At 46.4% G+C, this 24,040-nt stretch overlaps 1 protein-coding gene across 1 annotated transcript in view; it reads right to left on the bottom strand.

Annotated features, from left to right (window-relative positions):
• Nucleotides 1-261, bottom strand: part of erfl1 (Ets2 repressor factor like 1) — a 30,734-nt gene extending 30,473 nt beyond the window's left edge. Inside the window, exon 1 of the mRNA XM_018732188.2 lies at nt 217-261. The gene's annotated coding sequence lies outside the window, so the exon portion shown is untranslated. The remainder of the gene's footprint in view (nt 1-216) is intronic.
• Nucleotides 262-24,040: the final 23,779 nt, after the last annotated feature.

Below are 24,040 nucleotides of genomic sequence, written 5' to 3'. Positions count from 1 at the left end.
TATACGTGGTTGATCCCACTAATACCACCACGATTCCTTAAGTAAGGACATATTCATAAGGTACATAAAATGAATATTATGTATTTTATTTTTTTTTTTAAATATTCCACTTAGACAACAAAATGCAAGGAGAGACTAATCAGAAGAATGAAGTGCTTGAGTGTTCAGTAGGTGGCTGGAAAAAAAGTGTATCTACTGTTGGGGCTGCTGACTCACCTGGACTCCTGAGTCGCCTCGCCTCAGAGCTGAATCTGAGGCCGAAGCCGAACCCTGGTGGGACTGGACTGGACTGGACTGGACCGCACTGGACCGGACCGGACTGGACCGGACCGCACTGGACTGGACTGGACTGGACCGGACCGCCGAGGAACTTCAGTTGAGGACGGGAAGGAGCGCCGTCCGTCGCTCTCGGCACTGTACACTGGAAGAGCAAAAAAACGACATAAATATGAAACATTAAACAGAATAAAAAATTACTGCTTTGTTTCGGTGAGGAATTTTGAGCAGACATCCTCGACACCTGCGCATAGCAACGTGGCGAAGTTCAGTGTTTAGGGTTTATCGCCTTAGGAAGGGAAAGTTGCCGCTCCGAATCATAATCGTGCCGAAGACGAAGTAGCTACAGTATATTATATATCCTTTGTCCGGGTACTGTACTTACAGCCCGAACTCATAGAGTAAGGCTGTATAAAAATGGGTACATTCTCGTGAAGCTGAAACATTCGAAGTGGCCTCACAGTCAAAGGTTAATAATAACTGTAGCCCTTTGAAGCTGATGCCTCTGCCGCGCTCATTGATTGATCGCGAAAGAACAGGCCACGCGCCACACGCACGTCCCCGCGGCCGAGGAGGTACGAAAAGAGCGGAGGGGAACTTTAGTCACCGTGCGCGTAATCCTTCCGAAGGGAAGGGACACACTCGGAAGCGTCCCGGAGAGTTTTGCCCTCCCCACAGGCCGCCCTGCCTGGCCTCTACATCACAAGGAGCGGCAATGACAAGTGGAGCCACTCGAGTTCATAACATCAATCACGTTATTTACTTATTGGGCCACTCGACTCGATGTGAACGTGACCGAAGGGGATCGTAAAGCGCCGTTTCAGAAGAGGTGAAACTGAAATGCGATCCCCACGGTAAACTCCAAATCCATATCGACACTGTGACTGTCCATCTCCGCATTCGCAACAAAGCCCATATTAATTATTTCCAGTCATTCGCAACTACAGTAAACACAGGCTCTACATGACCGAATATAATGGTTGACAAGCAAGGAGCAAAGGTCCGTGTCGGAAATGCAATAAACAACAGACCATAATTACGTAAGAGCGACAGAATTCTGTTTCTAATTCTGTATGACATAAGATATATTTTTACGCAAATATTAAAGCGATTCAGTTTTGAAGAAGACGTTTCAAGATAAAGACTATAGATTGTGGGGGGAAATTACTGACTGTCACCATTGTTACATCAGAGACCTCTTATGCAAATTGATTTTTAATAAAACAAAATCAGACTTCGCACCGTAGACCATTCAAATGAACAGCAACTGTCAAATGACAACTGTCCTCTTTGGATTTTAAACGCCCGACTTTTTGGTAAAATCACTTAAATTCTTTAACCACAGTGGTGCCTCCGCGGCAGTAACACTATAAATCTAATGATTGTAACGCATTTGGACCGCCTAATTATAGTATAATTGTATTTATTTCAAGGTGACGTTTCTGTACATTCGTACATTTAATTTCCCTGAATTTAACTTGTAACTCGACAGTTCATTTCTTTAACAGTAGAAGATTCCAGCAGATTTCCATTGTGAGCGTCGCAGATAAGAGAATAGTTACAAAAAGTGAAGGTAATTTAGATTTAAAGAAAATACAGAGAATGAATGACAAAGCCTTTCCGACTGCGACCAGGATTTCGGATGAATTTAATTCCTTCAAGCAACTGTAATTAGTGTATTGAGATATTTTATATGAGACTTGTGAAGAAAGCCTTCCACATGCACTATTAATCTTAGTCAGGTTCCAGGTGAAGGTTTCAGTCTATAAATTAGCTGGTACACTTGTATCAGCCACACCGAGAACTTATATTGTCAAACAACCTGCTTGGAAAACATATTAACTACTTCGTGAAATGCTGGTCATGTTGAGCTGTTTAGACACTGCGGTTAGAAAGTAACTTGCGGGTATTTCCTTGTAACAACGAAGTGAAACTGGTAGAGCAGTTATACGTAAGGAATGTAATATTTATACGGACTGTCTTTTGAAGAGCTCAGTTTGATCACTTGTTCAAATAGGAGAATTGAAGTGGGAAAAGGGGACCAATATACATATTTTCCATTTGTAGCTGTTTATCCTATATCCACAACTGGTCGTGCTGCTCTCACTGTCCGAAGATGACACTGTTACTAAGAGCAAAGTCTTTCATTTCTCTTGCCGATAAAAGTAATTACTTTGTCTCGTCGGTACCTGCCGTTTTACTTAAATATTCCGGGAAAAACAAAAACCACTCAGAAACACAAAGGAACGCACTGTACGGAAAAGGAGCGATAAAAGCAGCGAAGTTGCGAAAAACGAGAATAAGAATACAGTGTATAATGTTAGAATTCCCAGGGCAGTGTAAAAGTGTGTATGAAAGTACATATGAAACAGAAAGATCGTAAAACGAATGTTTCACGACACCAAATTTCTTCGAATCAGGCCATATAGCGGAATTACTTTCTGCGCTCAAATAACAACAGAACGAATGTTTTCAACTTATCAGGCTCTTTCACCACCACTTTTGATAAAATTACCCAGTTTTAAAGAACATCATCAAAAAATTGACAATTGTTTGTGAGAACGTTTATTACATTATGTTACTTTAAAAGCTATGTATAACATAATTTGTATTGTCCATTGAGACTGCTGAAAACATAAATTACGCGTTCAGTAATTTCATATTCGTACAAACTTTGACAAATATAAATATGGCCAATAAGACTGTATTTGTTTTATAACATTAATAATAATAATAATAATAATAATAATAATAATAACAATAATAATAATAATAAATAATAATAAATTTCTTCCTATTATTATTATTATTATTATTATTAATAATAATAAAAATATCGTTACACAAAAAGTTCATAAGTTAAAAATTACGAGACATTATATAATAATAATAATAATAATAATAATTCGACTTCATGCGTTTTGTTGTTGTTTTTGTAACTAGTTGAAGCGACTTAGTACTATTACATTTAACTGTTTTCACCAGAGCAACTGTTTTGAGAAAATCAAAAACGGTTCCATCCCCACTAATGTACAGTGTTTGCACTGGTAATAAAGGTGAGGTAAAAGAATTGGTGAGGTGAAGAGCTAATCACAAAAGTGAAGGAAGAGGTTGACTGAGAGAGGAAGATTTCCCCAAATGCCATTTAATGCCGGAAATATTTCTGCCGATTATTGACAAGACATCGAGAGGGGTGACCGGTGGGGGGGTGGAAAACAAACAGAACAAGCTAAGGGCACCTTTCAGGTCTGCTTTTTGGATAATTTACTGGAATCCCAAATCGGCTAAATTCAAAATGAAAGAAAGAGGAAGGGAAGAGATCTGATCTAAAAAATCAATAGTGCAACAGACCAGATGTTAAAACGTTGTCTATCCAATAAAGTATTCAGAATAAATAAAAGAAAAATGTACAGGCTGGAACTGAATATACACATGGTCTGCATATGCGTACTGCCTAATAAACTAAAATTGTAAACTATACATACATATTAGGATATTTAAATTTGAGTATTTTTTTAAAGAGCAATTTTTAAAGAACAGAAAATGAAGACTTTAAAGACAATTGAGAGAGAAGTTATATTTGTGATCCCTGCACACAATTTTAGCCGTACTCAGGTGTTGAAAATTAAATGGGAACAGCTATACTATTGTATGTATTCAGAGTTTGCAGTTCTAAGAAGTAATCCCTCCATATAATAATAATAATAATAATAATAATATAGCACATGTTACTAGCATGAAAAGCTGAAAACAACAGAACAACACAGAACTTTGCACCCAGCATTAAAAAAACTTAAATCCGACTGCAGTTCTGAAAATTATAAAGATTTTTTGAATAATTTATTAGAAAAACAACACTTGCTTGGTTCAGATAGGTCTATATTGATCGATCTCTACAGTTGGAATAGTTACATACCTATCGATCGATCTATGAACATTATCTATCCAAAAACGTGGACACAGTAATATTTTATAAGGTACACATAGATGCATACTTAAAAAGCATTGCAGCTTCACTGGGGCAAACACCTCGACTTCATGCATTTTTACTAAGTGAACAAAATGAATCATAAATCAAATAAATCAATAAGTAAAAGGCAAACAAATACAAACAGACGGAGAAAGAAAGATTTGGAAGCAAACATGCATATGTTTTTGTATCTCCGAACTTTTGCGTGAGTAGTACAGTTGCAAGTATAAAACAAAACGCGCAAAACTGATTCGCAAGAAGAGTGAATATGGATGGCATGACTTCATCCTGAAAATCCTTCTGCAGTTTCAGTTATTTTTTAGTTTCAAGTTTTAATTTTCTCGACTATTTCCTCTTGAGAATAGTACATACCATGGGCGGGCTGTCCAAGCCTTACCATCACGAACGTGTGGCGGCTGTGCGTTACAGAAATACTTTAACGTTACTGCCACCAAAGGTACCGACTCTGACTAAAGTTGTACAGTTTTTATGCCATCTTATCCGAAATGAGATGCCTCCTATTAAGTAAATGTCTAACAAATGTAAAATTTCTAACAAGTGTTTTGGGCACCTCTACATGATCTTGTATGACACGGGTAAACATAATAGACGCCCTAAGTGCTGTTAAAGATGATTTATTTGAAGGCCTAAAATAAATTTTCCTTGTGCGTTTTGGGTATTTGTATTTTGACAGGTTGAGTGAAACACGACATAAAGAGCGATGAATGGAAGATGAAACATGAAACGCAGTAGTAAGAGTGAGCCGAGCCCCGTCACTCAGACAGATGGGCAGATCGAAAGATACACGCGGGCGTTTAGTCGGCATTAGGCGCGTTCCGGCGCGCGGTGACTGACTGTTTAATTGACTGATTGATACGGCCGTGTAGGTGAGGGCCACGCGCGGAGCGCTAACAAATAGAGACACTTAACGTGTAATCCGGGGCGCGCGGGCAGCTTCGAGAAGAAGAAGGAGTAGGAGGAGGAGGAGGAGGAGGAGGTGGAGGTGGCGAAGGGGGGGGGGGGGGGGTCTCCTTTTAACACGCGCCGCGGAAGAATGACCAGTTAAGTATACATCATCCAAGAAATCAGCAATAAAATAATCTGCATATAGTATTCAACAGCTCAAGAACTCAGGCAGCTAAGAAAACGCGAAGGTTTCTCAAGAATGTTTTGCCTGTTACATTTTTGTAAAAATGATGTATTTGAAAACACCTCTTATAAGCTGAAGTTGACAGCTTCGATAAATGACGTATGGCCGGTATGAGGTGTCGCAGCTTCAGAGCTACGGTGAGCATCAGGACAGAGTGGCGGAGTGTGAGTTGGTGAAAAGCCTCAAACAGTGTGACGAACAGTGGTGGTATAAAACTAAGAAAAAGTCCCGCTGAGCCGCCAAGTGCCCCATCGCGGGCTGCCCCTTCCGAACTTGCCCACTCCAGTAGAATGAACTTTCAGCACCAAACTTCCCGAGGCCACTTGATGAGAATACGACGAAACGTATAAAAAGTCAACGCAGCAGTGACAAAAACGACAATAACACATCAGAAATGGTCCAAGGAGCACAAACAACATGTCATCATCATCATGTATGTCCAGATGAAAGGACGACGTGAAAGTAAGCAAGAGCAGCGCGAGAGAATGTGCCGATGGCACGACATCGCAGAGAGCGCCACTAACAGAGAAATGAGTGACGTGGCCGTAATCGCAAGTAGCAGAGAGAAAGTCGCACATGACATGTGCGTTTCAACTCATGTGCTTTTGCGCTGCACCTTCCTCTCCTCTCTGGCCGTGGCATGATGGAGCCGAGTCGCCGAGAATGAGTGACGTACCTCGGTTCCGCGCACCGGTTCTGCTCGGTGTCCTCTCAGCGGGCGGGTTCGAGCGCTCTACCCGTGCGTGCGTGTACACGATCACTGTCCCGGCGTGGGTTCCAGCATAGCACGGCGCCGGGGAGCGCAGCAGCACCACCACACCGCTAATAACCCCGACTGACGGGCTGAGGCAGGAGGGAGGAGGGCACGAGGCTCTGGGAGATGTGTGAGACTCTCTCTCTCTCTCTCTCTCTCTCTCTCTCTCTCTCTCCCTCTCTCTCTCTCTCACTGTGCGTGTGTGTGTGTAAGTAGTTAATTAGTAAATCCCCATTCGCTCTGCCTCGGGTCCGTTTGTTTTCCCCGGTCGACAAGCCGAGAGGAAAGAGAATTTGAAGTAGGATTCGACCCGTTTCCGCTCCTGTGTCTCGTATATGAGCTTGTGTGTGCGTGCGTGCGTGTGTGCGCGTGTGTGTATGTGTGTGTGTGTGTTAGTCTCTCCCTCTCTCTCCCTGTCTCTCTCTCCCTCGCTCCTTCACGTGTGGTTCGCCCAGCAATTCTCTCCACCTTTTCCACGCCGCGGCCGCTACACGGTCGCTCCAGTCTTTTTTTTCTTTTTTTTTTTTTCAGTAAAACTGTTTCTTATTTTTTATACATCTCTCATATTCCCATTCAGATCTGCATTCTAACTGCTTCCCCGTTTCACGCCACAAATAAGGTTGTTCAGTCATGGCTATCAGACCGCATCATTCATCCAGCCGGTTCGCTGTCATTAACAGTTGATGCCGTAGAAACAGGACAGTGCCGTATTTCATGTGGCTTATTCCTTAGAATTAAAACTGCAGCAAGTCTCCAGAATATTTTCCAGTAGGCCTACAATAGCACTTCCCATAACCGAGGTAAAAGAAAAGGTACAGAAGTGAAGCAAATTAAACTTGAGCAACGTGTGCCAATTTTCAGGGGCTCTACATGCTCCAAGAGCCAACAGCTGCCCGCTCTATGGGCACAAGGAAGGTCCCATCACACAGCTTTTCACTGCGTCTCAAGCACCCATTCCTGCAGAAGTAACCAGTGTGTATGTAAAACATCATTCATATTTTTAACTCTTCAGTTTACTACGGAAGGTACCTTTAATTCTAACTGACCCCACATCAGTTTATTGAAAATGTAGGAAAAGTTAAAGCAAAAAGCAAAGTGTATCTAGTATAATATAGCGGGATGAAAGCAAAGGGAGAGAATTAAGGGGTTTTGACAGGTAGCAGAAGAGTGTCGGATAGTTGCGCAGGCAGAACTGGATAACAAACAGAAGTGGACTGAGCGAGAAAAGGCAGGGGTCACGGCGACACACACGCACACGCGCGCGCACACACACACACACACACACACACACACACACACACACACACACACACACACACACACACACACACACACACACACACCTTCACAGCGCCCTCTAGCGGACTCAACATCTCTCTCCGTCTGGGTTACAGGCACTATTTCAGTCTTGTCCACTGCCGAGCAAAACAATTATGCACCTGAGTTTTACACAGTGTGATTAGCCACCAGTTTAGACTTTCATATAGGTGAGCAAAGTAAGTCACAGATACACACAAACGGGCGCTACCGAGAACAAAGACCAGAGAAGAAAAATGACACAAAGTGTAAAAGACACCTAAAGTGAAAGATTACTTAATGTAATGAAGCACATACAAAATAATGAAGTGTTGATGTGAAATGACTAGAAAGAAAAAATGATATGTGAAATATTTTCTGTATAGTTCTGTACAAATTTGTATTCAGGTGTTCAATGTGAATAAATAAGTAAATAAACACTCAGACGTAAGCCTCCAACCTCTGCCCAGCCATCATAAACTTTTAAAAATTTGGTCTATACAAGTATGCATTGACTTAATAATACTTCTACACAGTGCCATACAAGAATCCCCCTGATACAGCCTGATGTTGGGCTATGTGTATGGATGCTGCAAGCTCTATCTGGGATGCTCAGGCCACTGGCACAGCCTAAGGCTAGAAAACAAGACGAAAACGCAAAGGCACTGCACAGTCCCTCGCTGACCCTGGATCAGTCTGAGCTTTCAGCTCCAAACAGTCGGCCTTAAAATGAGGTTTTTATGGACATTATTCCATCATCTCTAGGCACTGGGTAATAGAGAACATGAGCAAAAGAGAGGATTAAGCAGAACTATGTTAAATACTTAAATTATCACTTAAGTATTTTATATGACAAGATACCAATTTAATTGTAGTCATCATCTTGTATTTACTGTTTCCTCATACAACAGTATCATGGATATTTCAGCTATAAATAGTATTTACTATGTCGTGTCAACCAGTTAATTGTTAGACACAGCACAGACAGGCAATTAGATGTGTTCAACATGAGTCTATACTGTTTTTCCAAAGGGAAAAGCAGACAGCATTAAAGACGATGTGTTGCTACTTTTTTGTGTTTTATGTTCCATTAAATGCCAGGTGAAACGGGAAAAACCTGCTCCCTCTGTTCACATACACAACATTAAACTCTAAAGAGCTGCCATAATAGTTAGGCATTATGGTGATGATTCAGACCCCCACTAAACAGGAGTGCACAAGAGGAAAAGAATGCAGTGATATCCCTGGACAGACAGAGATAGAAAGGTAGTGACAAAGAGAGTGAGAAAGAAAGAGAGCACATGAGGAAATGGAGGGGAAGAGGGAATGAGAGCAAGAAAGAGCTCCACTCTCCAGTCTTAATCTGAGCTGTTCTGATCAATAGCCCATTTCCCATTGTTGCCAGAGCTCTTCGATCGCTACACCACCGAATTAACACACCGACTTTAATCTGAGAGGGAGACGAGTGCGCGCGCGTGTGTGTGTGTGTGTGTGAGAAAGAGAGTGTGGAGAAGGAGTCAACTACAAAGGCATTCTCAAAAGAATAAAATGTAATTGTTACTACTGTTGGAGGTGTTGTGTCGTTGCTATTCTGGCAATTATACTTTAATGGCAGCTTTTATTTTAGTCCAGATCTTCCAAGCCCTGGATTCACAGAAGGTAACAGCAATGATTAGCAATGGATATGGTCCAAAAAGACATATTTTAAAAAGATACACACATAAAAAAACTGACACACACTTTGGGCAATGAAATACAGTGCACATATGCATTCTTTCCAACCCACGTTACTGAAGCCACTTCTCTTTGCTAAAGGAAGGGAAGTTCTCGGGATAACCTTGTCATTTCACAGTGCCCAACTGTGGTGCAGCCCCTTCTACCACAATGCTTCAGTGTGGCTCAGCTGCAGAACCCCAGCCTTACTGGCCATTATTGCACTGTTTTGATACTCTTGTTGTAATACCGTTATACTATTATCATGCCGTGTGGAATATCATTCCATGTCCATGCAGCTATTCACAGTGCGAGGGTATTTATTACTACTGTTCTATTATTAAGGTGATGCTTTTATCGAGATTAACTGACAATTTCTTGCCAAGAATCACTCCGCAGAAAATTCTTATTGGAGAAATCCAAAATAAATACCTTGCTCAGCTTCACTGCAGCACAATGGCAGTGGGATTCGAAGCAACAACCTTCAGGCTAGCATCACCGACCACTACGCTCCCTATTGTTAATACCAGCTCTCCCTCTAGGCCTGACTTCAGACAAATTCTTATAGCTTCGCTCTTCTTTTTTGTGATACATTTTTTCATCACAGAGCGGTTTTTCTCGTTAGCATTAGGCTTTAATTGTGGGTAATTAAGCGTGGTTCTCTGGTGGAGAGGCTAGCACTCAGCTGACTGGGGTAAATTAGGTGCAGTTCAGCTGTGAAATATGGGGTTAAGTGAGGAAAAAGTAGAGGAGGGTGAGTGGAGGAGGGTCAATGGCTTCAAAACACAGGCTGGAATCAGTGTGGGAAGGGTCTGAAAGAAGGGAGTGAAGGTGTTCCAGAGGAAAATGTATAAAGAGAAATTAAAGCAGCAACAAAAGTGACTTTACAGGAGAGGAAGTTGCCAGCAATGCTATAAGGACAGAAAAGGTGGAAGCGGAGGACTTGGAGGAAGAGCGTAAGACGGGGTTTACAAAACCTTTCTTGTAGGCATCCTTGAAGGAGTGTGGCAGACAGGCAGGGAAAGGGTAACAGGAAGAAGAAGGGAGAGGTTGAAAATTCAGGATTTGTACATTAGTTAAAATGGGATGTAGGAGAAGGGCTGTTACATCACATATAACTATGACACACAATGGAGGGAGAACTTATGGGACAGTTGTTTCTTGATGGGATCTTCCATTCGTGCGCCGGCAGCTGTAAACCCCGTAGGCGACACCCACGTGGAATAAAACCTTCTGCAGCCATCCATTTCTGTATTTCCCCCTTATTGGCTATAAATGTCTACACGGGCAATAAAATGAATGAGGAATGATTTAATCATGCGTTCTATCTCTCTGACCCTTGTGCACAGTGACTGATTGGGGTTCGCCTCTCGTGGCTATTCTAGTTTTTATGGAAAAGTGCGCTTGTGATAATGAATCAATTACGTTCGCAATGAATATTGGCACATATGCTCTGTGAACCGGGGCTTCCATATCTCAGAATATCTAGACTCATGACAAACCGCGTCAGCTGAGCGCGGTGACGTTCCAGGTGTGAAAGAGAGCTACAGGAAACCCCTAAATGCAGCCAGCACCTCCACTCGGTTTGGGGGGGATCGTCAAACAACTGACCTATGGGAAGGCCCCTCAGGGAGAACCCAAGAAAAAGAAGAGCGTACAGGATAACATGTCAAAGGGGAAACACCAGGAGATGGTGGGGAGGACATGAGCAACACAAGAAGTAGAGTCAAGCAAGGGAACACAGAGTGCCACTTTTGAACACCCAAACACGCTACGAGCGCATACTGAACACAGTCAGTTGTTACCAAGTTCATATTCCCTGGATTACAAATTCCACTTGATCTATACATTATTTCGGTGCCATTTTTAAAACTTGTACAACAAGATAAATGACATGACTTATCTTGACACCAGCGGACCACAAAAGAAGCCTGCTTCACAGTGTTGTCTCGGTTCTTTTTTTTGACCTTCACTATATGAGGACAACTGAGAAGACAGACCGATTTGACATCAACAAAAACTTTGCCACAGAGGTCCGCGTGTATGACACGCACGGATTTATCCGAAATGTACGCAGCTGTCACATTCTTCGCTCCACGTGCGCGTTCCACATGAATGAAAGTGGTCTGCGAAGAAGAATTAGAAATCAGGGCCGCGCGCGCGGTGTGTGCGCCTCTGCGTCTCTCTATTCATCAGTGTGTAACAAGCCAAAAAAAAAAAAAAAAAACAACAAACTGAACGGTTCTTACAGCTTTTTTACTTACGTACTGTCCCACCCGTGGGTCTTGGCCTCTCAAGTCACGCGTGATAAGCGCAACATGTGGTTTGCGGTCGCGTGCCACACTCGGCCGCGCGCTCCGCACCCTCCTTTTTTACCTGCAGGCGACCCCGCTCCACAGGTGCGTCCCCGTCCATCAGTGGCTCCTCCGCTGGCGCCACACGCTTCCTTCTGGTCAAAAAAGCACCGCTCTCTCTCCCTCGGAACTCGGTGGACCTCCTCGCAGCCACCGTCCCCCCCGCTCGCCCACCCGCTGTCTGTCCTGCCCCGGCGGGAGAAGCACCAAGGTGCGGCCGCTTACCGAGCTTCGCCCTCTGTCATCGGTGTGGCAACGGCGTTCCGCTCCCCGCCGGAGTCCCAGCGCGGAACTTAGAACATGAAGGAAGGCAGAGGAGGCAACTTCAACTTCTGTGGCTCTTCTCTCTCTTTTCGGACGTCAATAATAATAATAATAATAATAATAATACTAATAATAATAATAATAAAAGCGGGGAAAAGTGCAGAAGCAAAGCTGCAGGCTAAACTTAAGTTACTCGGAAAGAAATGTGAGGCGAAGTGAGAGTGAGAGGGAAAAAAGTGATGCAGGAAGAGCGAAAACGGAAAGGCGAAGGAAGGAAAAGCTCCGGCTCAGCGCGAGTCCAAATGAACGAATGGGCGAACGGGTCTTTAGTTCGGTTTCCTCTTTCGGTCACTTAAAAGTGCTTCGGTGAATGGGAAGAGGAGGAGGAGGAGGAGGGTGAGGAGGAGGAAGAGGAGGAGGACGAGGAGGAGGAGGTCAGGAAGCAGAGGAAGCCCTGGGAGAGATGAGGCGGAGGGTGGGTGAGAGAGCGAGGCGAGCGCGCGCGCGGGGCCAGGACAGGCATGGCGCGAGGAGGCTGGAGGCGCGCGGCCACCACTGGGAGCGCGGGAGTTGGCGGTGGATGGAGGCAGCGCGAGACGCACGGATGGCGGGAAGAGCGCGCGCGGGACCGTCCCTACATCAAAATGTCCGCGTTTGAGTCGAAATCTACTCGGCGGCAACGCGCCGAAAATGTGCGCGGCTTTCCGCGTCCGAGTGTCCGTCGATTGACCGACGTCTGCGAGGAACCGCGAGCCCGCCGCGGAAAATATATGTACACGGCGGCCGGAGAGCGGATCGATCGAGTTATAATTTTGCCCAAAGTCGGGGAAAATAAAGTTCATGGAGGAATGAAATTTGAAAACAGATGGCGAATCCCGTCGCCCTAAATAAGATTCGATCTCTTGGAATGGAGTGTAGATAATATTTGGTTGGACGTTTGATGAAAATGACGGATTTTTCATTTTAGACAGGTGGGGGTAGATAGAGAGAGGGATGAAGCAGGCGAGGGGCGGGAGGGTACGTGGCGGGGGGGCACGGGGGCGGGTGAAACAATATATATGGGGACAAAAACTAAAGTTGGCTGGTGAAAACTGTGTGCTTTCCTCTCCGTACACCCCCTCCCGCACCCGCGCTTCTTCTACCCCCAGAGTGCGTTAAATGCACCCCTCCTCGATTTTACCCCACACCCCCGGTTGCAGCTTCGGAAAAAAACAGAGAGAGGGGAGAAAGAGAGAGAGAAAACAAGAATACCAAATAAATGAGAAATTTTCGTACAGGCACCGCTTCCGTGCGTTCCATGCTAGCAATAACAATTAAATATCGACCGCTTTCCCGGCCGGAGAGAACCTGAGATACTCAGAGACTGCCAAGTACCAGGACCCCGCACCCTCCTCCCTCCTGCCTCTTGCCTCCTCCCTCCTCCCTCCTGCCTCCATCTCTCCATCTCTCCCCCACAAACACTCCACTTCCCTGGGCTTCCTATCCATCCTTTTCTTCTCCTCCGCTTCATCCCACCTCCTCCATCACCTCCAACTCTTTCAACCCCTTCCTTCTTTCCTTGCCCCACTCCATTGTTTCAAATTTCTCCCCCCCCCCCTCCCCCATACTTCTCAAAAAGCTGCATTTGTGCCGATTTGTCCTCTTTTTGTCTCGCTTCCCATCAGCGGCAGCCGGTTGAATTTCGTTGATCTGAAGGATGCGACGCTCCACACAACCAGTAGTTTTACAAGTTCAGAATTTCCCACAAAAACCGCGATGCCGAACACTAAAGATGTCTCCTGTAACATAACCCCAGACACCTACAAAACAATGTGAGAGCTAAAAACACACGCAACCTGTCTGGCACAAGACGAATGGGCACTTTGGCTCAAAGCAGTCCAGGAAATCTACAGAGATGCGTTGTGACTCCGTACATGAGTCCACATAAAACTATCCGGACCGAGACCAAAGAAGAAAACCTTGACCAAGACCATGAGGAGGACAGACCATGCACGGAGGAAATTCAGCAAGGCTCAGCCTCCACAATCTCCAAGGCCTACACAGCAGCATGATGCGAGGATGCAGCGTCAACCCAGCAGCCTGGAAATTGTACACTGTATATTTATAATCGCCTTGAGATATGAACATGTGGATGAACTTTCCACATGGACAGTGTTATTGCAGGAAAAGTTTATCAATCTCAGTGTCGGATCCCTTCACTCCTCTCTTTTCTGGGCGGCTACAACTTGATCTGTCACATTAAAAGCTTCCCATCTTAAACGCGCACCACTCCATTCATATTTACTCCCCGTACATTATTTTCAGTGCCCTTTCAATTATAATTTGCCATTCAGATTAATTCTTCTCCAGCGGTGAAGCTTTTTTTTTTTTTTTTTTTTATCCCCTCTTTCGCTAAATCTCACCTCTGCACGCGTTCTCCGGAAAGTATTAATCTCATTTTACACGCTTCGTTGAGGTTTGGAACAGTATGATCATTTAATGTTTGCAGCAATTCCGTGCAGGAGTAATTATGTTTATGGACGTGTTTTGCACACCTTTACTCTGGTATCCCACTGCACCAGGCACGCGCTACTCTCCCTTTCTGCGGAGTTCTTTCCCCCGGTGTCTCTTTTCTCTCTCTTTCCCCTGCCTATTACCCCCCAGCCATCTCTCTCCCAGTGCGCACACAATGTGTGTGTGTGTGTGTGTGTGTGTGTGTGTGTGTCCCTGCGTGTGTCTCTGCGTGTGTGTGTGTGTCTTTCTTTCTGCCCCCCAAAGCCTTTTGCTCTCCTGTGCGCTCCTCTCCGCTCCTCTCCCAGTGCCTCGCAGTCTCCTCCGTCGGCTGGTCTCTCTCTCCGGCGTTGGAATTATGAAAAATGCGCCCATCGACAGAGCGCCTCAGCTTCGATTAGCCGAGATGGGACATGACAGGCCGCGATCAATACTTATACCGTCCTATAACGTGTCAACTAATGAATCAATCTCGGCTAAATTTTCCATTTTTCAAAAGCCGACGCGAGAGACTGGAATATCCTCTTTTGTAAAGATATTATTATCGATTTCGTCGGCAATTTGACATCGGGGGTAGTTAATTCCACTCTAGAATAAAATTGAAAACACTTGAGATTGAAGTGAGAGAGGGAAAGAGAGGGAGGGAGGGAGGGAGGCAGGGAGGGAGGCAAGGGCAGGCAGGGAGGGAGGGGGCAGACGATTGTTGACTTGATAAAAGAGGATGGGAAGATGGAAGGAAGGGGAAAACGGGGAGGAAGAAGAGATACCAGTAGTTTGACTGGAGAGAAAAGCAGAGTGGCTCTGCGCCTTTCCATCTATACATCTCAATGGGCTCTTACATCTATCTATCTATCTATCTATCTATCTATCTATCTATCTATCTATCTATCTATCTATCTAATCACAAGGGTAACACTGAAGATGAACTATTGATAGTGAAGGGAGCGTTGTAAACGACAAAGTTAAATATTAAATTCAAACATCATGCAATTAGTCCTTAGATAAATAACGAGAAATTTAAGCAAGTTTACGCCTATCACTTTTTTGTGACTTGTGCGACATTAAGAGACGGGCATGAACCAAAATGACAAACGCGATGTTCGCAGGGGGGGAAAAAGTTACACTCGTACGAAAGTATTATCCAAATGCCAACGTATTAAACAGCAGTAGTAAGATGAGTAGCAACAGTGAGTTTCACATTAAGGGTGGAAGGACCGCAGGTTAGCTGAAAAGTTAATGTGTCATCTATATGTACCAGTGGTACATGTAAGAATAAGTTATCGGTGGATATACAAATTTCATATGTGAAGAATGAGACTGATAGATAGATAGATAGATAGATAGATAGATAGATAGATAGATGTGTGTGAAAGTGACTTGTGTAAAAATGTCTGTAAGTGTGCGACACACTATGGAAAAAGTGTGTGTGTGTGAGGGAGGGAAAGGGAGTCAGCGTGTGTGTCAGAGTGAAATATAGATGGAGGAGAACAGTGTGTGCGGGGGTCAGAGAGGTGCAGTGTAACTGTCGACAATCACAGCCTTATTTACCTGTCAAAAACACTATCATCCCACACAGCCCCAGCCAAGCAATTTCTGCTGTCTCTCCCTCCCTCCTCTTTCTCTCTTTCTCTGCCTCCAATTACAACCTAGAGGGCTATTTCTCTCCTGGACAAAAACACTGCCCGCAACCCTCCCTCTCTCTTCCGATCGCTCCCCCTTTCTCGCTCTTTCCAGCGCTAAGAGTTGCAGAGTGGAAATGAACAAGCTGTAAACACACACCACTTATCAGTGTGTCCATGTGTGTGTATATGTTGTGCGTCGGGGGGGGTGGGGGGTCATTGGCCAGTAGATGTGCGTGACAGACCACTGCTGCACAGATTGACTGATATGTAGACTGACCGACAGTCCAGTATAGGGATTGATTAGCAGAAATTAAGATTTTGGTGCGGGAGGCCGATGCCTTTTGCCTCGGCGACCTGAGAACTCCGTCCTGCAAGGTACACCCTGTTTTGGTAAAATGCACTCAGCTTGTTGCTTCTTAATTCCACCTAGAAAAGTAACTGACGGTCGAGGAGGATAACAGATATGCAGAAACGGGATTAATACGCTGACTTGAGTGACGTGCATCTTACTTTACCGCAAACCGATAGGCCGACTCGCACATCGGCTCATACGCGTAATCGAACCGAGCAATTTTTAACATGTCCACGAACAGAAATTAACAGTCGCTTTTCAATACATTTCCAGAGGATCGCGTGCATATAATGGCTCGTGCCTGCTATGTTCACAAAAAAATCATATCACTGCATATATTTGCAATTCTCATAGAGAATAAAGGCTATGTAATGGTATATTCTCCAGAGCTGCACTGCACTCGAGCCATATGCACCTTGCAGATGGCAATCAGAAGCAGGCAATGCCTGACTGACGCCAAGGTGCCGATGCAGTCATTTTTTTCTGTGCAACCTCTGCCAGACGGAAGTTTACATTTACGTTTACGCTATTCATTTAGCAGACGCTTTTCTCCAAGGCGTTGTACGTGTCGGGGGGTAATAGAAAAAGAGCATTACATCGACAGGAGGAGAGTTTTGGATGCAGACACGTGATTCCTGAGCACAGTCAAATTTGTAAATGCCACCGTATAAACTCGCGTACGCCGGTATATAAGTTGGACGAAGGAAGCGATATAAAGGCAAAAATATTAGGAGCAGTGTCCTCAAATTAAAACGATAAACGATGGAGGCACATAGAGGTACATGGATGCTCCTGGCTGCCCAAAACAAAGACTTAAAAAAGAGAGAAGGATAAGGTGGGTGACAGACAGGTAGACAGACATGCTGAGCCTAAGAGACTGAAAGTAAAAAAAAAAAAAAGGCCAGGGTTTGATGGTGAGGCAGACGGGAAGCAGTGTACAGTAAACAGAGTGACGGGGAGAGGTGCGGCCATGAAGACCGAGCTGGATCCTTTAGAGAGCAGTCAGAAGAGACACGAACGAGCAGAACGGGCAGCTGACCGCGGGAGGCTCTTCCAGTGTAGCGCCGACGCGGGATCGGGGCAGAAGTAATGACACAGAGAGGGAAACTCAGAAACGCAGAGCGGCAATCAGTAGCGAGGCCGCTCTAGCCATCGTCTGTGTGACACTGTGACACCTGGCGATAAAAAAGTGCCCTCACCGGAGAACAGAGACGTGACGGACGGAATAGTCTATAAGAGACTATAGCGCTCCGTAGGCCGGGGAGATACGGATGGCCATGAGTCTCATTGTGACCAGCTGCCTAGTGATACAAACCACACCGGCGGTGCGAGCGGCCATACGCTCAAGTCTCTTCGAGTCATCTTTGAGAAAATGGGTTTTCAATTGTTGGATAAAAGTTTTAACACTCCAATCTGCAGCAAATGCTGCAGGAGACACAATGGGTGGTGGTGGTGGGGGGGGGGGGTGGGCAGCAGATGGAAATGACCTGATACAGAACACACGTTCCCTGCACGGAGCACGAGGAGAGAAACAGCCTGGGCGTTTATTACGTTCCTATATTAAGCGTTCACAACGCCTGGCATAACGGAGAAACGGATTATTAGATCTTTGTAGAAATGAATTTGTGTTATTGATATTGGTCATTAAGCGAGTTGGATCACTACATTTCGAGAGGGGTTAGTTACTCCGCGCGCTCCGAGGAGACTCTTCTCCTTCTGCAGGGCGCCCTCTAGTGCAGGAAGTCGCTGTCCATGGTGCTGAGTTCCCGCAGTCCTCTTCGGAGGGGAGGATAACCTCTTCGTTATGGAGCGGGGTGATCCAGTTCAGTTCGTTCAAAGCAGCATGTGTGCGCGCCGCTTTTTATATATTAACCTCCCGGATCCGTTGTCCCCGGTAAGAGTTCATTTTCCTTACTATTTATGCATATTCCTCTACAGTGCAGGAGTGAAAGACACACACATTGACTGAAACCGCTTGTCCCAAGCAGGGTCGTGGTGAACCGGAGCCTAATCTGGCAACACAGGGCGTAAGGCCGGAGGGGGAGGGGACACACCCAGGACGGGACGCCAGTCCATCACGAGGCACCCCAAGCAGGACTCGAACCCCAGACCCACCAGAGAGCAGGCATAGGCCAAACCTGCTGTGCCGCCGCAGCGAAACGCACTTCCTGCATCTGCAGTAAAATAGCTACAGTGCTAAAACACACTTTATCGTAACTTTTTCCTAAGTTCAGCTCAGATAAAAGAGCAGCGGGGTTTTTTTTTTTTTTTTTTTGCGAGTGTGATGTCGCAGCAGGAGAGAGACGTCCGCGGGTTCCGCGCATGGCCGCCCGTCTCATGCTTAACACAGAAATGCGATCATCTGGATGAGGTGGGATGGATGGTGGCGTAGATGTAAATCCACGTGTCCCGCGTTACTGGGGATACGGAAACAATTTTGGACGTGAGAGGGTATCCTGTGCAGTCGGCTGTACCAGGCGGGGTGTAGACCGGTAACGAACCGTTTCGAGTCGTCCCCGTATTTTGGACAGCAGCGTGCTCTAAATCTCTAGACTGCACCAGACAGGCCATAAAGAAGCAGAAATAGATCACAAGAAACATTCAGGGCAAAGACGCAATAAAAAAAGCAAGGTGAGAAAAAGAAGAGAGGACAGGCGCTTGTCTTGGAGAGTAACAGGGAGAACGATGGCGAATTCAGCTCACATGTACATCACAGCAACTAAAGAACACACTTTTACAGTTATCTGACACCTTCCTCCAAAGCAACTTACAATGTTAAGGTTATAACTATTCACCCATTTAGACAGCTGGGTAATTTTACTGGAGTAATTCAGGGTAAGGGCCTTGCTCAAGGGTACTACAGCCGAAGGTGGAGATCGAACCTACAACCGTTGGACCTAAAGGCAGGAGCTCTAGCCACCACACTATGAGCTGGTTTGGAAGAGTCCACCTGGTAAAGCAAGAATCAGAGAAACCGAAGAGACAGGTAACCCCGGACTAAGTACCGCAAAACCGATACGACGCTTTGGAACGAGCGAAGTCTTCACGCGGGCAGGTCTTCGGAAGAGGCCGAGAGGGGGAAGAGCGAGCGTGCGGCGGCGAAGGGGCCGCTTCCCAACAGACGGGTGTTGGGGAGCGAGAGAGGGGGACAGGAAGGGAGACAGGGAGGGGCGGGCGGGCGGGGGCGAGCGAGGGGGGCGGGTGGTGGAGAGTGATGGTGAATTGAGTGTGTGTGTTAATGCGCTGTGCTCTGGATTAGTCCAGGCAGCCGGGGCAGCAGGCAGAGGCAGCTGAGCAGAACCAGCCAGCCCTCACAAACCAATCAGCCCTTCATTAGCCCAGGCGGGAGGGATCGATGGGGAGCCCGCATCAATTAAACAGGGCCTACACCACAGAGCGCCGCACCGCGCCGCACCGCAGCGCCACGGACATACTGATACCGGCGCGCGCGCGCACACACCCCCCCCGTGAACGCACAGGCCCCGAAAAGCAGACATCAGCATGCACACGGCAAACGCGCATTGCGCGGACACTCGCGCACGCCGACACGCGCTCCGACACGCACTCCTACCGCCAGACACAGCGGCAGACGCGCATAAGCAGCGAAAACATGCTGCAGGCATGCTAATTGGAAACAGATAATAGGCCTAATAGATAAAATTAGGTACAAATAAATTAAATCAGACTTTCCGCAAGCCGCTGTAAATATTTCAGCCCCGGAGCAGGTACACGTCACACGTCCGGAGCGCACGGGTGGAGGCGTACGGGTCGGCGAGCTTCTTTTTTTTTTTTTATTTTTTAAACGCGAACTCCAACCTGCAGCCGTGAGTCTGGATATTATGGCATTTTCTCACAACGCGGTCGTTGGTAAAGAGGCTCAAAGGAAAGGCTCTCGGAGCGCAATAACACGCAGAAAACACTCGCGGCATCGATAACACCCAATTACACAGACGCTCGCGAGGAGCGATCATGAACACACAATTACTTGCGCTCCAGACACAGTTTTATTAACACTCAATTACACACACGCATAAATCACAGTCGCGGTTAGCGCACCAGCGAGAACAGAGGGGAGCGCGGCGTCGCTCTTCCCCCTCCGACGCGTCGCCAAAAACAAAAGAGCCCGTTAGACGACCGCAACCCTGCTCCTCTTCCTCGGCCCGCCTCGGTCACCTGTGCGCCGCAGCATTGACACGTCAGTCTGCGGCACCTAACTCAATGTGACAGCGCAGAGATTATAATATCTGGCCCATATTACTACGCATTAACGCCATTACTGCGCCCCACCCTCCCTGGTACGCTCAGGTGGGCCGATTTCAGAGAGGAGCAGCGGATGAGGGGGAGAAAAGAGGAAGAGATAAAAACAATAATGGGCACATAAAGGACATGAATATGAGAGGGGGCTATGGGGGTAGGGGGTTACAAGTCGAGGCGATGCCTACGCCTGGAGTGGTCCTATGTGTTCCGCTTAACATGCGGCGAAAAAACAACACAAGAAAGATGTTTTTAATAGTGATAAATTAAAAATGATGAGAGGAAAATAGGAGGGAAACCTTAGAACGATGAGGTGTTCCTGAAATCCCGGGTTGCAACTTTTCGCTTCGAATTCGGTGAAAGCGGTGTGTCCTTACACAGCGAGTGAAGTCGTTTAAAGAAGAAAAAAAAAAAAGCGACTATTAAGGACGGGGAAGTCGGGAGGCACGGTGGCACAGCAAGTAGCCCTGCTGTCTCACAGCAGCTGGGTGGTGTGAGAAAATGTGGGTTTGATCCCTGTTCAGTCTGTGTGGAGTTTGCAAGCTTTCCCCGTGTCTGCGTGGGTTTCCTCAGGGTGCTCTGGTTTCCTCCCACACTCCAAAGACATAGCTGTTCAGGTTTACCCACAGTGTGTGAGTGACAGAGAGAGAGTGTGTGTGTTCCACTGATGTATGGATGAGTGACCCAGTGTAAGTGGTGTATCCAGCAGTGTAAGTATTTGGGTGCTCTGGTTTCCTCCCACACTTCAAAGACATGCTGTTCAGGTTCCCCCACAGTGTGTGAGTGGCAGAGAGAGTGTGTCTGTTCCACTGATGTATGGATGAGTGACCCAGTGTAAGTAGTGTATCTAGCAGGGTAAGTCACTGCGGTAAATAAGGTGTGTGGGCTGATAACACTACATAGAGTTCATTGGAAGTCGCTTTGGAGAAAAGTGTCTGCTAAGTGAATAAATGTAAGTTGTGACTGATATGTTACAAAGATGCGATTGTTTAACTGCAGCCTGGCTCTCATGTGCAGACAATGTAGTGTCGCTACACTCCAGGAGCACACAAAGTTCAGTTAGTGTAACAGGACAACAATAATAATAATAATAATAATAATAATAATAATCATAATAAATCCTTAACAGTGGCGCACATGTACTGCCACACACAGTTTTGGAGTTACCTCACCTGAAGTGCATGAATGGGGTTAAGGTGGCGAGCAACAGCCTGCTGGAGTTTGCGCCGCCTCCGGCGAGCAGGATGCGCCAGCCGTGCTGCCGAGCAGCGCTTGGGCTCATCCAGCACTCGAGATGATTTACTATTTACGCTGCGCCGCGGTTGACTGGAGATTGCTTCTATAAGCCTTAATTTATTTCAAAAGAAAACACTGATATTTCTAAGGCTTGTTGTTTTAATTAGGAAAATTAATAAATAAGAATAAATTAATATTGCCCAAACACCCCACCCCCGGCCTGCCGAGGATGTATTTGCAAACCTTAATTAACGGTTAATAAGTAAGTGATTAATTATGATTACCGCACGGATTCCGAGTAATGGCCTCTCTGCACGCAAGCAATCAAGCTCACTCTATTTATCCGAACGTGAATCTCTCTATTCGTCTCTGTCTCCGCGTATTCGTGTCCCCCATCCACATATCCGCCCGCGTACGTCTGCGTTCGTCTCCCTGTTTATGTGCGAAGCTATTTATTCTCCTTGTTTGGCTGGATGTTTTTGCCTCTATCCATCAGGGCTTCATTAGCGGAGTTAAAACGGCTAAGCGCACACAGCCACCGTGTGACTGAGGAATAATTCATTCCGGGCCTTTGTCGGAGCACGCAGACAGCAGGAATATAGTCTGCCCAGGAAGCGTTCATCAATCGAGGGGAATCGAGGGGACAGCGTCAGGAATCGAGCATTCATGCCAGGGGGCATCAATGTTCCCAGCTTTGAGAGAGGCGCCGCTCCCCTCGGCCTCCGAGGCTCGCCTGGGGGGCCTGACAGGAGGACTGATCGCACCGTGGAGGGCATTTCCATCCGCGGGCTCGGAACACGGAGGACGGGCGCCTCCCCGCCGTCTCGCCCCGCTACGCCCGTGACCCCGGGCCGAAAAAGACCGTTGCACCGCCTTCGCGTCTTGCCACGCAGCCCGAAAACAGCCTTTGCCCAAAACAGCGAGACGCGCAAGTCATCGCGGGATAGTTTGAGCTCCTTGTGCGCCCCAGCCCATTCCTCGTCTTTTCACGCACGTCCGTTGCACCAAGGTGCCCGTTGTCTCTCCAGGTACTTTTGCGCAATTATCCGTCTGTCTTAAGGAAGGGAAAAGCTGAACCGGGAGGAAAATTACGGAGAAAATGAGAAACGCGCACTTGAGACCGAGGGCAATACGAGCGTAAAGACTCGGAGAGGCTTTCGAAAGGCGGAGAGTGAACGAAAGACACCTGAAGCATCGGATGACCTGCGGAAGGCCCCATATGGGGAAGACGAATGCCGGCATAACTCGTCTGCCATCCACGCATTAGAGGAAACACGCAGGTGTAAATCTGAACGCTGGAAATGATCCGGAGACGGAGTGAACATGGTAATTATACGCTGCAGTACTACACTACGCACATTGTACAAGCCAGGTAGGCGCTTACCGCGGATGCTTGCAAAGAGTGCCACGGTCTTGTAGAATAAGGAACGGCCAAGTTTTGTTCCCTTTTAATTTCAAAAGTAAATCTTTCTGACACCGTTAGTCAAATCACAGAAATGCCAAAATCGCGGAAAGCAGCAGAAGGGAAAAACGCGTCTCCGAACTGGATAAATCGTCGGTTTCGTCTTTTGTTAAAACCGAGCAGCTTGAAGGTTTCACGCTCACGGATTTTTCCAAGCTGTTCCAGAAACAGCGAGGCTGTAGGAAATTAGCTTTTGTTTTTTTAATCTTCGCACTTTTCTGTTCAAATCCTTTTAAATATGTCACACCGTGGCGCTTGATATTGTATCATAATTTGCTTGCAACATGTTATGTGAGGATATTAGGGGCAGCAGGTACCTTGGTGATTAGAACCATTCCCTTGAAACTGAAAGACACGTGAAAAGTTCTGCTTCCTTCATTAGCACTCTTGAACCCCACACACACAGACTGAAACCGCTTGTCCCAAGCAGGGTCGCGGCAAGCCAGAGCCTTACCCAGCAACACAGGGCACAAGGCCGGAGGGGGAGGGGACACACCCAGGACGGGACGCCACTCCATCACACAGCCAAACCCACTGCACCGACACACCCCTTTGCATTAGTTATTCCAAATTGCTACAGCACAAATTACCCAGCTATGGTGTAAAAAGGTGAAAAAGTGTAAGCAGCTTCGTGTACAAACCTGGCTGCGAGTCGCTTGGAGGAAAGCATCTGCTCGGTGAATAAGCAGTACACACACACACATTTTCAGAACCGCTCGTCCCATATGGGGTCACGGGGAACCGGAGCCTAACCCGGTAACAGAGGGCGTAGGGCCGGAGGGGGAGGGGATACACCCAGGACAGGACGCCAGTCCATCGCAAGGCACCCCAAGCGGGACTTGAACCC

The sequence above is a fragment of the Scleropages formosus genome, chromosome 18 (genome assembly GCF_900964775.1).
Source record: "Scleropages formosus chromosome 18, fSclFor1.1, whole genome shotgun sequence".
In the NCBI taxonomy this organism is placed as follows: domain Eukaryota; kingdom Metazoa; phylum Chordata; class Actinopteri; order Osteoglossiformes; family Osteoglossidae; genus Scleropages; species Scleropages formosus.
Note: the sequence above shows the minus strand (reverse complement) of the source record. Positions and strands in the feature narration are given on the sequence as shown.